The sequence below is a fragment of the Camelus dromedarius genome, chromosome 4 (genome assembly GCF_036321535.1).
Source record: "Camelus dromedarius isolate mCamDro1 chromosome 4, mCamDro1.pat, whole genome shotgun sequence".
Lineage (NCBI taxonomy): Eukaryota > Metazoa > Chordata > Mammalia > Artiodactyla > Camelidae > Camelus > Camelus dromedarius.
This window is the reverse complement of record NC_087439.1, coordinates 40,631,153-40,642,376: the sequence shown is the minus strand read 5'-3', so window position 1 is coordinate 40,642,376 and position 11,224 is coordinate 40,631,153. Positions and strand designations below refer to the sequence as shown.

At 36.0% G+C, this 11,224-nt stretch overlaps 1 non-coding gene across 1 annotated transcript; it reads right to left on the bottom strand.

Moving 5' to 3' along the window:
- Positions 1-1,208: 1,208 nt before the first annotated feature.
- TRNAD-AUC (transfer RNA aspartic acid (anticodon AUC)) lies at positions 1,209-1,281 on the bottom strand. The gene has a single exon. It is a non-coding gene; the product is annotated as a tRNA-Asp (tRNA).
- Positions 1,282-11,224: the final 9,943 nt, after the last annotated feature.

Here is an 11,224-nt window from a genome sequence, read left to right as displayed (position 1 = left end):
TATTAGTGTTGCTTACCAGGTACTTACAGATTTTCCCTTTCAAGGCACAAAGTGGGATTATCTTGGCTGAATGCTCTGAGGTTGGCTGGAGTCAAGGGACAAGTTCTCAACAGTGAATTCTGAGCACATGTGAGGCATGTTGCTTTTTGAGCCAAGCATTGAGTTGCTAGTGGGTGATCCCCAAGAGTTCTTTATTCTGTTGGGCACATCAGTTAGCTATGTTCAAGATGACAGCTGGGTCTCTCATTAAATACAATGAGCAGGGATTACCTGCTGACTTGAAAGGGACATGCAGTACAATTAGGAAATATATCTTCTTTATTATAAGTCACTAAAATTTTGACGTTTTTGTTTATTTATCTGTTATTACCCATAATTTAACCTACCCTGTCTATGGTAGGCAGAATAATGGTTCTGCCAAAATGTCCACACCCTAAATGCTGGAATCTGTGAATATATTAGGTTAAACAGCAAGGGAGAATTAAGTTGCAGATAGAATTAAAGTACTGATCAGATGACTTTAAGATAGGGAGATTATGCTGATTTATGAGGGTACAGTGTAATTGCAGGGGTCCTTAGAAATGCAAGAGGGAAGCAATACAGATTAGAGAGAGAGATATAATGAAGCAGGGTCAGAGAGATGCAGTTTTGTTGGCTGTGAAGATGCAGGAAGACAACCAAGAGCCAAGGAATGTAGGCAGTCTCTAGAAGCTGGAAAAAGCAAGGGAAAAATTTTTCCCCTAGAACTTCCAGCTCCTTTCTCTCTTTCTGATTTCCTGTTGCATGTTTGTTTATGCAATTACAATATTCTATATTCCTCTGAGATTGTTTATTTTTATTATTTTTCTGTCCTTTTCAGATTGTATAGTTTCTCTTGATCTATCTTCAAGCTTGTGAATTCCTTCTCTTGCCAACTCATATCTTGTCATGAGCCCTGCAGTAAAATTTTAATTTTTTATTATACTTTTCAACTTCATAATTTATAATCAAGTCTTTTAAAACATAAATTTCTACATCTTTTTGTTATTCTCTGCTGAGACATTGTCATCAGACTTTCCTTTATTTCTTTTAGGTTGGCTTCCTTTAGTTTTTGTAAATTACATATATGTATATTTATTAAAAATTTTTCTTATTCCAGTTTTATTGAGATATAATTGACATACAGCACTGTATGGCAAGTTTAGGTAATTAGGCTTTTGTTTTTTTACTGGAGGTACTGGGGATCAAACCCAGGACCTCATGCTTGATGGGCATGCACTCTACCACTGAGCTATTCTCTCCTCTTACATATATATTTATAATTGCTGCTTTGAAGTTTTTGTCTAATATGTCCATGGTCTGGGCCTCTTCAAAGGCAGTTTCTCTTGCCCTGTGTGTGTATCACAATTTCTTGTTCTTTAATGCCTCACATTTTTTTGTTGTTGTTGAAAACTGGCTATTTTAGATAATACATTATAGCAACTTTGTATATGATTCCCCACCCAGGGGTTGTTATTACTATTTGCTTGGTCATTTGTTTATTTGTTTATTTACTTTGCTTATCTAATTTTATAAAGTCTGTTTTTCCTGCCATATTGCAGCCTCAGTTATCCCTACTCATATTTTTCTCCTTGTTTTTATCTTCTTATAGTGTGCAGTGTCTGATGTTCCTGCTCAGATTTTTTTCCCTTTTACCTTTTATCCTAGCTCCTAGGGGTTTTCCTTGGGTTGCGATAAGCCATTTATTTGATTGAAGTTTGTGCTTAATCTATGTTACTCAGCTAAATTTTTACCCATTACTATTGAATGTGTATTGTGGCTTGGAGACTGCTATCATGATAAGGCAGTTTAAGCTCTTATGTCTCATGTTTATTTGGGGACTAGTAGCTTGGCAATTCCCTCTCTGATGTCTCCTGAGAGAGTATAGCCTTGGGCATGTTCACAGTCTTCCAGAATGCTATGGCTGAATGTGATGTCGTTTTTAAGACTAGTTTTCCAGGAATCACTCTGGGTCAAAGTAGTTTATTGTTTGTTAGTGTTGGTCAGAGGTTGTATTTAAGCCCCTTTGTGCCAGTGAGCCCTCTGATGTGTATGTGTGTCTGTGTGCAAAGAGCTTTCAGATCTGCCCCACATGCGCCTCTGATTGCTTCTGAGTGCTTGCACCCTGGTGCCTGGGCACAGCCTTCCCACTCCTCAGAGCTGACTGAGATCTCAGAAGAATTCTTCTTGGCTTTCTCTTTCCGTGGTTTTCTCTATTAAACTTCTTGTTGCTCTGCCTTTTTACTTGTATCACAGGGTTACCAGTATTCTCTTAATTGCTCTCAACCAAGATCTCCATTGTTTTCAACAATGCCTTTAGCCATAGAGTTCTCCACTCTGTTCCATATAAAGTTTGTGCCTTCTGGCAGAGTTGCAGAACTCTTTATTCTTAAGGTATGCCTGACCCCTGAGTAGAAACCCTGTGCTGCTGCATCAGAACTGGGTGTGTGGACTCATTTTTTTCCTGAGTTGACACCTCAGCTCTGAATGGACACTGAGGAAGAGTTGCAGCTGTTGATCTTCTTGGCTTGTCCTCTGTCCTATAAGTGAGCTGAGTGGAAGTGATCTGAGCCCCAGTATTTCAGACTACTGCATCTGAGGGTAGAGCTTCTACCCTACAAATGAGGGCTGGATGGAGAAAGGGAGTCCTGGTCATCTCAGCTGTACCTGGTTGAAATAGAGCTTTTGTAATACAGGACTGAAAGGTATAAGAAACACAGACAGACAGAATCTCCTGGGGTAAAACTGTAATCCTAGACTGGGACCTTAGGAGAGAGCAAGCACCTATCTTCTTGGCCAAAGCTGCCTGCAGTGGAGTGCTCAGTGGGAGAGCTTCTATACAAAGAGTTTTGGGTGGGGGCAAGGAAATGGGTCAGGGCTCAAATGCTACAGATGCTAAATGTTCTTACCGAGATTTAATGGGTTTTTCTAAATGAATGTTTCTCCATTGCTATATGCCCTTAGGGGACAAATTTTTAGGCTTTAAATGATTGTATCTTTTTTCACCAGTTCAATTGTTGTTTTGCTGGGAAAAGGGTTTTCTGAGTTCTTTACTCTGCCTTTCTGTAATCCTCTTGTGCATTAATTTTACACATAGCACTATGCAAATTTTAAAGCATACTTTTGTTTTATGAAGTGATTAGTTAATCAGTAATCTTCTTTGCACATTTAGAATATTGTTTAATTTGGTTTATATGCAACTTTTTATGAGCACATTTTTACATACAGTGAGGGATTTCTCCAAGCATTTTTGTATTTAAATTTAGTTTTTGTTTTTAAATCAACTTACTGCTATCTATTTATATAGTTATCTAGTAAAATGTACTATTTCAGCTGTGGTTTTTTTTGTTTTGACAGATTTATGCACTGACACATCAAGATGTGCAATATTTTCATCACTCCAAAAATCTCCCCTCTGTTCCTTTCCAGCCTAAATCATCTCCCACCAGGTTTCAATTGACCATTTATCTATTTTCTATTAATATATAAGATTTGTTTTTCCAAGAGTTTCCTGTAAATGATTTGAAACAATGTACCTTTTGACATTTTTTTCCAGGACAGTATAATGTCATCTATTATCATCTGGCTTGCATTGATTCAAGAAACAACCCAATTATAATTATTTGATTTATTGTCCTGTGTATAATGTACCTTTTTTTCTCTGGATACTTTTAGAATTTTCTCTTTATACCTGGTTGTCAGCAATTTATTATGACATTTTTGTTGTTTTTGTAGTTTTCTTTTTGTTTACTTTTTTGAATTGATTGAGCCTCTTAGATCTGTAGGTTTATTTTCATCAAATTTGAAATTTTTGATCAGAACTTCAGATATTTTTCTAGCACCCTCTTTCTGGAACTCTATATATGATAGTATATTTTATTTTGTCTCGCAACTCACTGTTACTTTACTCACACTTTTTTGTCCTAGTGTTTTCTTTCTGTGTCTCAGCCTATTTGATTTCTATTACTGTACATTCCAGTTCCTGGCTCTGTTCATTTGCAGTGTTTAATCTGCTATTAATTCCATGCAGCGAGTGTTTCATTTCATGTATTTTATTTTTAAGCTCTAGAAATCTTTTTTTTTTAATATTTTCTATGTTCTCTCATGATGTTCATGATTTCCTTTAAAATGCTGAACATTATTATAAGTCTGTTTCTTTATCTACCACCCTCCCACCCTCAGTTTTGGGTGAATATTTTACAGCTTCTTTGCGTATCTAGTGTTTTTTAATTGGCTATTGGGCATTGTGAGTTGCTTTGTTGAGATACTTTAATGTGTATTTACTTTTGTAGTTATATTACATCACATTAGTTTTATTCTTTTAAATCTTATTTCTATGTTTCTTTAGAAGAGGTCTGGAATAGTTTTTATTCCAGGGACATTTTAGTCCTGCTACCATGATTTAACTCTACTGAGGTCACTAGTGAATGCTAACAAGGTCCTTCCACTTTGGCTGGTTGAAATTTGAAAGTATTCTAGTTAGTCTCGTGTGAGCTCTGGGAATTATTCAGCTTTTAGCGCCAAGTATTTTGCATGTACAGCTTTAGCCAAAGACTTATGAAGAACACTGTACAAATCACAACACTTTAGATAAGCAATTAGAAGAGATCAATTATTGTGATGATAATAGACATTTAGTGGATGTACTAATGAAACTGCTTCAGATGCCTTATGGTAAACTTTGAGCTAATGAATTGCATATGCTCTTCAGTAATTAAAAAATTCATTCCCTTAAGAAAAGCTTGAAGTAACCCTGGGCTGAAAATTGACAAGGCATAGCCAGTGTAAGAACTATAGGTCCAAAGTAGAAGGCAGAATCATTCTTATTCAAGCACCAGATAAAATTACCAGTCCTAACTCACACAATAAAAATTAAAACAAGAAAAACATACATCACATGTATGTCTGTATTGCATTTTACTGAAGAACAAGATTTAGAAACCAAGATCTGAGTGCTGATTGCTATCGAGGTGTCACTGCTTCTAGGTCCTCTCAGCATAAAGAACTAGGAAAAATGTACTGACTTATGAGTATACCTATGTCTATATGTATATATGGGTCTAACTATCTTTATATATTTTAAGATGTACATGAGTTTATACTGATATCACTGACTAGTCTAGAAACACAGATTTCAATCTAAACTCATCTTCTGGCTTATTTATAATGTCTTTCTTTGACAATAAGAAACATGGTTCACATTATCAACAATTTATTTACCTATTCGCTCAACTTTAGTACACATGTAAATTAGTTTCAGAATTGCTAACCTAAACCTCTGTGAAAATCAAATTTACTAATTAGAATACAGTGTTTATATAAAGTTTTTTTTGTCTTCATACTTACAGTTTTTAGTCATACACCATTTTCCAAAAGTTATTTAGGTAATGTCCCTTTTTCTTCATTGTCTGCACTGAGATTAACTCATGAATTGTAATATAATTAGTTTCATTTTGTACAGTTTGTATTCTATCCTGGGATCCACCCAAAATTCTAGTTGATTTTATTTAAATTTGCATTCAGTGGAGATTACAGTTCTATGGGTTTTGACGAATGCAGTGTCATGTGTTTTCTTATGCAGTATCATACAGAAAAAGCCCATCACACTAAAAACTCCAGTGTGAGGCTGCTTTGTATTCAACAATTCCCCACCCTCACCATTCATGAGTGCTGCTCTTTTTCAAGCTCTGTCATTTTCTCTCTTTTTTTAAATAATAGCATGTAAATGGAATTATACAATATGTAAACTATTGGGCTTGTCTTTATTTAGAATAATGCATTGAAGATTCATCTATGTTGTTGCAGGAATTAGTAGCTTTTTCCTTTTTTAAAATATTTCTTAGTAATATTATCTTGTACAAATATTATACAGTTTGTTCACCCAGTCACCTATTAAAGGACTTTTTTGTTACAGCCATTGAATTAAGTTGTTCAGGCTGCTATAACAAAATAGCACAAACTGAGTGACTTATAACAATAAAATATTATTAGTTACAGTTCCAGAGGCTGGAAGTCTGTGACAGGGAGTCAGTATGGTTGGGTGAGGGCTTCCTTCCAGGTCACAGACTTCTCCACTCATCTGCACATGGTGGAAGGGGTAAATGTTCTCTTTAGGGCCTCTTTTATAAGGGTACCAATCCTATTCATGGGACCCTCCAAAGGTCCCACTCCTAAAACGATTGCAAAAGGCATCAGGATTTCAAAATATGGGTTTCTTTTGTGGGGAGGACATAGACATTCAGACCACAGCATCAAGTTTTTGGTGATTATTAATAAAGTTGCTATAAACATTCACACCTGGATTTTTGTTTGAACCTAAATTTTCTATTCACTTGGGTAAATATCCAGGATTGTGTGTAGTATGGAGCTGGGCCATATGATAGTACATGTTTAACTTTATAAAAAATTGCCAAACTATCTTCTAAATTAGCCATACCCTGTGGCATTACTATTAGCAGTGAGTGAAAGCTCCTCTTTTTCTGCATTCTGGCCAAGATTTGATATTGATATTGTATAGGTATCTCTGTGGTTTTGGTTTGCATTTTTCAAATGACAAATAATACTGAACATTTTGTCTTCTGTTTATTTCCTATCCATGTATTTTTGGCAAATATTTGTTCAAATCTTTTTCAGTGGGGTACTAGCTTTATGGAAATGTAATTAACAAACCATAAAACCCAGTCATTTAAGATGTAAAATTTAGTGGGTTTTTTGGCATATCCCCAGAATTATGAAACTATCTACACAATTTTAGAACATTATCATCATGCCAGAAAGAAATCCAAAACCCTTTAATAATCACCCACTCACTCTAATTTCTCCTGAACCTCCCAGACATCCCCTAACCAATTTTTTGTCTCTATACACTTGCTTATCCTGGACATTTCATATAAATGAAATCATATAGTATGAGCTCCTTTGTGGCTGGCTTCTTTCACTTAGCATAGTGCCTTCAAGGTTTATCTAAGTTGCAGCTCATATCACTAATTCATTTTTTTTTATTGTCAAGTAACATTCCATTATATTGATTTACATTTCCCAGATGGCAAATGATGTTGAGCATCTTTTCAAGTTCTCCCTGGCCACTTACATATCTTCTGTGGACATATGTCTATTCAGATTCTTTGTGCATTTTTAACATTGGGCTATTTTTATTATTGAGCTGTACAGTTTCTTGACTTATTTTGTATATAAGTCCTTTATCAGATGTATGGTTTGCAAATATTTTCCACTCTTCTGCAGGCTGCCTTTTTACTTTCTTGATGGTGTTCTTTGAAGCAAAACTGTTCTAATTTTGATGAATTCCAATTTATTTATTTATTTATTTTACTTTGGTTGCCTATCCTTCTGGTGTCATATTTCAGAAACTGCTGCCTACTCCAAGGTCATGATAATTTAGGCCTATGCTAAAAATACTTTGTAGTTTTACATTTATACCTATAATTCATTTTATTTTTGTATTTAACATGAAGTAGGGGTCCAGAGTCATTCTGCAGTGGGCCAGACTACTTTAGAGATATCTATTTTTCTCATACTGTGAAGTCTCTAACATCACTCCTTTGGCATGTGCACAAGCACATGCACATTGGTATGACAGTGGTTCTAGCAGGGCTCTCTTTGTTTCTTTCTCTAATTGTTCAGCTGAACTCTTGCCTTTGTTAGTAGTATACCCAGCTGTTAAGCTCCACTAATTGCAGCTGATTTCTCTATTGTTTATAGCTGTGTCCTAGGACATAAATTGCTCCATAATCAATCCAAATCTAATCCTTTCAGGAACAGTTTTTGAGGCTAGTCTTTGAGGTCTGTTCTGACCTCAGGAGGGCTCTTCTTAGCTACCTCTTTCCTTGGTTTTATCTCGTAGATTAACAGGCCTATGGTCTAGCTTGTTGCACTCACGATGCTATGAGCCGCCTCTTAATTACTTGCCACCAAAATATCCATTTTTTTTTAACATTTTTTATTGATTTATAATCATTTTACAATGTTGTGTCAAATTCCAGTGTTCAGCACAATTTTTCAGTTATTCATGGACATATACACACTCATTGTCACATTTTTTTCTCTGTGAGTTATCATAACATTTTGTGTATATTTCCCTGTGCTATACAGTGTAGTCTATTCTACAATTTTGAAATCCCAGTCTATCCCTTCCCACCCTCCACCCCCCTGGTAACCACAAGTCTGTATTCTCTGTCTGTGAGTCTATTTCTGTCCTTTATTTACGCTTTGTTTTTGTTTGTTTGTTTTTGTTTTTGTTTTTTAGATTTCACATATGAGTGATCTCATATGGTATTTTTCTTTCTCTTTCTGGCTTACTTCACTTAGAATGACATTCTCCAGGAGCATCCATGTTGCTGCAAATGGCATTATGTTGTCGGTTTTTATGGCTGAGTAGTATTCCATTGTATAAATATACCACCTCTTCTTTATCCAGTCACCTGTTGATGGACATTTAGGCTGTTTCCGTGTTTTGGCTATTGTAAATAGTGCTGCTATGAACATTGGGGTGCAGGTGTCATCCTGAAGTAGATTTCCTTCTGGATACAAGCCCAGGAGTGGGATTCCTGGGTCATATGGTAAGTCTATTCCTAGTCTTTTGAGGAATCTCCACACTGTTTTCCATAGTGGCTGCACCAAACTGCATTCCCACCAGCAGTGTAGGAGGGTTCCCCTTTCTCCACAGCCTCTCCAGCATTTGTCATTTGTGGATTTTTGAATGACTGCCATTCTGACTGGTGTGAGGTGATACCTCATTGTAGTTTTGATTTGCATTTCTCTGATAATTAGTGATATCGAGCATTTTTTTCAGGTGCTTTTTGATCATTTGTATGTCTTCCTTGGAGAATTGCTTGTTTAGGTCTTCTGCCCATTTTTGGATTGGGTTGTTTATTTTTTTCTTATTGAGTCGTATGAGCTGCTTATATATTCTGGAGATCAAGCCTTTGTCGGTTTCATCTTTTGCAAAAATTTTCTCCCATTCCGTAGGTTTTCTTCTTGTTTTATTTCTGGTTTCCTTTGCTGTGCAGAAGCTTGTAAGTTTCATTAAGTCCCATTTGTTTATTCTTGGTTTTATTTCTTCTAGGAGAAAATTTTTGAGGTGTATGTCAGATAATGTTTTGCCTATGTTTTCCTCTAGGAGGTTTATTGTATCTTGTCTTATGTTTAAGTCTTTAATCCATTTTGAGTTGATTTTTGTATATGGTGTAAGGGAGTGTTCTAGCTTCATTGTTTTACATGCTGCTGTCCAGTTTTCCCAACACCATTTGCTGAAGAGACTGTCTTTATTCCAATGTATATTCTTGCCTCCTTTGTCAAAGATGAGTTGACCAAAAGTTTGTGGGTTCATTTCTGGGCTCTCTATTCTGTTCCATTGGTCTATGTGTCTGTTTTGGTACCATCCATTATTTTTGAGGTTTGATTTTCTCAATCACTCTCTTTCAAATAAGGCCAGTACTGTAGGGGAGAGCTCTGGAGCTCTCTGTACTTATGGCCTGCATCTCCCCCTGGCAAAATCTCAGAACCACTCTGGATCAGGGAGCAAGGACAGAGGCAGGCTTCTCTTGGTGCCATATCCCTGCTTTATGACTAATGTGCTGGGTGGGAGCAGTAGCCTCTGGTTTCTTGGTGTGAATTCTTCACCCTGTGAGTGAGCTGGGATGAGAGTGGTTAGGTCCCCAGTGTTCTCAGCCTCTCATGCCTGAGGTAAGGTGTCACTCTGCAAGTGCAGCCTAGGTGGAAGAAGGGAACTCCTGACCTCTCGACTCCTGAATTTAGCCTCTGGAACACATAGCTGGAGTGCATGAGAAATGCTGGTGACTTGTATTTCTAGGGGAGATACTGAGATCCTTGACTGGAACCTGGGAAGAGAGGATTGCTATGTTCATAAATGAGCATTCCCAGAGTGGAGTTTCTGCCATGCTGAGGTGGGAGTAGAGGGAGGAAGTGTATCATGGTTCAAATACCACAGACTGTTCTTATCAAGTTTTAGTAGGTTTTCAAATAAACATTTCTTCTTTGGCTATATGCCCCTAGGAGAACTTCTAGAGACTTTAGATGATTGTTTCTTTAAATAATTTTCTCAAGTTATGCTTATTTCACTGGGGAGTAAGTCCACAAAGCTTCCCACACTATAATACTGTTTTTGTGTTCAAATCTTTTCCTAGCATTTAATTGGATGTTTGTTTAATTATTATTGAGCTTAGGGGTTCTTTGTACACTCTAGATACAAATATTTTATTATATATGTGTTTTGAAGATATTTTTCTAGTCTATGGCTTGGCTTTTTGTTCTCTTAATGAAGTATAGATTTCTAATTATGATAATGTCCAATTCATCAGTTATTTTCGTGGATCATGATTTTTTTACTCTGAAAACTCATAACCAACCAAAGATCATGAAGATTCCCTTCAGTGTCTTCTTCCAGAAATTTTATAGTTTTATGCTGAGTCAAATTTTTAATGAGTTGTGAGGATGCATCAACTTGTTTCAAAATGGAGACCCAAGTATTTCAGCATCATCTGTTAAAAAAGACAAGACTTGAACCCTCCATTGTATTACCTTTGTACTTTTTAAAATATCAGTTAATTCTGTCAGTGTGGACCTTTTTGTTTCTGGGCTTTCTACTCTGTTCCACTGATGTATGTTTCTATTCTTTTTAAACATCATACTATTTTTAATTACCTAGAAGATTTTAGTAAGCCCTGAAAATGGGTGCAGATCCTGCACATATTTTGTTAGTGATTAATTTTTTGGAGTCATTATATATGGTAATTTTTTTTTTCAAATTCCAAATGTCCCTTGTTGATTACAGAAATATGATTAACTTTTGTATACTTGTATACTGAGACCTTGCTGAGATCTAATACCACCTTGCTAAATGTACTTATTAGTTCTAGGAACTTTTTTTATTGATTTTTTTCTTGAATTTTCTATGACATTTCTAGATTATGTGATTGGTGACATTGGTAGATACAGGTAAAGGTAAAAAAACTTTTTTGTCCTTAAATCAGAGGAATAAGAATTTATGGACTTCCTGGGTATGAGGTGCCCTTTGGGACATTTATGTAGACATTTTCAGTGTACACTGAAGATCCTGATCTAGAACTCATTAAGGACATCTGATTTGTAGATCATTAGGAGATAGTTGCTAACTAAAGTCATGGGCAAAAATGAGATCAATCCAGAGTGTATAAAAGGATAAGGGAAG